This window comes from Capsicum annuum, chromosome 1 (assembly GCF_002878395.1).
Source record: "Capsicum annuum cultivar UCD-10X-F1 chromosome 1, UCD10Xv1.1, whole genome shotgun sequence".
Taxonomy (NCBI): Eukaryota; Viridiplantae; Streptophyta; class Magnoliopsida; order Solanales; family Solanaceae; genus Capsicum; species Capsicum annuum.
In genome coordinates, this window is record NC_061111.1 from 250,249,273 (window position 1) to 250,251,958 (window position 2,686).

Sequence of the window (2,686 nt, forward strand, 5' to 3'; positions counted from 1 at the left end):
TTATATTAACAGTTCCTACAATTCAAAAATTAACATCTAAAGTATTAGAGGGTAATATTTTGAGCAAGTTGTAACAAAACGATAATATAATTAAGTCAATTTAATTTCCTTCAAGGATTCCTCAGTTGCTCCTTCATTGCCACCTAATTTAGATGATTGACCAGCATCATCTACAATATTATACCTTTTAGTATCTGTTATGTGCTCATTAAGAGATTGAGGAGGATCCGCTTCTATATTCGGGTTGCCTTTTTCACTTTCATTCACTGGATATTGAGCAACTTGCAAGATAAGAAGTTAGAATAATACAGTAACATAGTGATACTAATGATAAACTATGAATACCTTGCCCAATGAAGCAAAACCTTCTTTCACCACTCCCAAAAGTCTTGTTTACTAGTCGACCATCAACTTTTGAAGATCATTGAATTTCATGTCAACCTACATTGTGAATAACATTTTGAATTTCATGTTAACCTATAATATGTTTTAACATTAACAAAACAAAAACAACAAAATTTTATACTTACATAAGTCCTAACATAAGACTTTATCTCGTCCAAATCAGACTTGGATAGTGATAGCTTTTCCTCTGAAGCAGCAGATGCTTTATCGGCATCCCTCATCTCAACATTAGGCACAACTTTGTCTTTATCCAAGGAAACTCGACGCTCCGAACGATCTATTGAAGGACCTGTCAAATTTTTATCTTTGGACAACTTGTCTGACTGTCTTTCAGACTTTGCTACTCGTGAGCTAACCTTTTCTGACTCCTCAACTATTTTTTGTTTCTTCGTAGGAGGATGTAAAGATTGACCGGCATCAAGCCTCATCTTTTTGAGAATGTCTGCACTGGAAGGTGTACTAAAATCATCAAATTCATCTCCAAATTCAGTCAGAGCAATCCTCTCAGATTGTTGTTGTACAGCTACTGCCTGTGCTACATTTGCATCATCATCTGTTGAACCAAACATCAAAGGATTGGGCAAATCAAGATGGTTCAATTCTTGTGGTGACGGGGTTATAGTCCTATATACAATCGGCAAAAAAAAAAGTAACATAATAGACCAAAAATTAAAGTACCTTAAAAATTAAAAATAGACATACAAAAGTATAATGATGAAATAAACACTACCTTACTAAACATATCGTCCATAAGACCCTCGAATCTAGGCTTGGGTTTTACCACTTTCCAATTCACCATCCTTGGAATCAAATTGTGAACACGAACGGCAAGTGATTCATCAACTTTGGCACAATATTCGTACCACTAAATCTGAAGCGCGTATGGCAGGCCACTCAGACGGTAAAACTTTTGGACTTCATTCATCGACCGGCTAATAAAAGCCATCAATTTCTCAAAATCTACTTTTCCCCATGAAAAATGACTATAACTTCCATCATCCACCATGTGGAAGTCTCGGGCAGGGATATTAGTTTTATCTAATTGGGAGAACACAAATGTGTGTATAAAGTACAATATCCTAATTTTTATCGCATCTTTCATATTTCTCCCCCAGTTTTTAGTCAAAAAAAGATTGACCAACTCACCCTTTTTCACATATGAATAACCCATATAAATCACCAAAAAAACATGAATCACCAAGTAACAAGTTAATCTGTTAATATGCAATTATATGAATCACCCATATGAATCACCATTTAAAATAACCAGTTATATGAATCACAATTTATGAATTAGTTGCGAAAATAAAATCTGCTCCGATGGAAATTTGGGAATTTGTTGAATTTCATCTCGATCTACCATTTGCATGTGGAAAACTTGATTTTTTTTGCAGCAAAAGCTTCTCTTAAAATCTTAAATTTTTCAAGATCGTTCCATTGCTTTGATCGATTTTCACTAAAACTTAATTTGGTGTAATCAAAATTGCCGGAGTAAAACCCACGATCTGATTACTATCATGAACAGTTTTTTGTGTTTCAATTTGTGAAATCCCCAAGGTGAATGATGGTAAATCTTCATTAGCCATTGAAGATAAAACAAATTAACACAAAAGGATTTTAAAGCATAAACCAAAAGCTAACCTCTTTGAAGAAGTTGTCAATTTTTGAAATTAAAGGATGAAGGATTACGGTTGAAATTAGTTGAAGTATTGAAGAATGAAGTTGACTCAAAGTCTACTAAAATGGGAGAGATTTTAGGGGAGTAATTTGTGCGAAAAAAATGATGCGTAAAAAGAAAGAGAGAGATGGCGTGAAAAGAGGAGATAAAATAGGGTGTGCAAGTTATAGCATATGTATCACCAGTAAATATGCAAATAGGGATTTTATGTAATTTATAAAATATTAAGGGATATTAGGTAATATGGTGTCTTAAATATGAAATTTGTGTAATTTTTCCTATTTAATACCCGACAATTTAGCTGTGTGCCTAGAGCCAGTGTCAGTTTTCAAGATACTCTCAGTCAAGCCATGATCAGTAGAATTCAGTCAGTCATATGACTCAGAAAAACTCAGTAAATTCAGTATCAGTACAGTCCTACTCAAATCTCAGTAATCTCAACAATCTCAGTAATATCAGTAAACTCAGTCAATTATTAGATTTCAATAGCATTTTGTCAGTCAATGGAACTCAGTGAACTCAGTTCAGTTCAGTTAAACAATACGACTAGTAACAGTTCAGTCAAGCCTAGTATGAACTAGGAAAATCAGTTCAGTATCTATT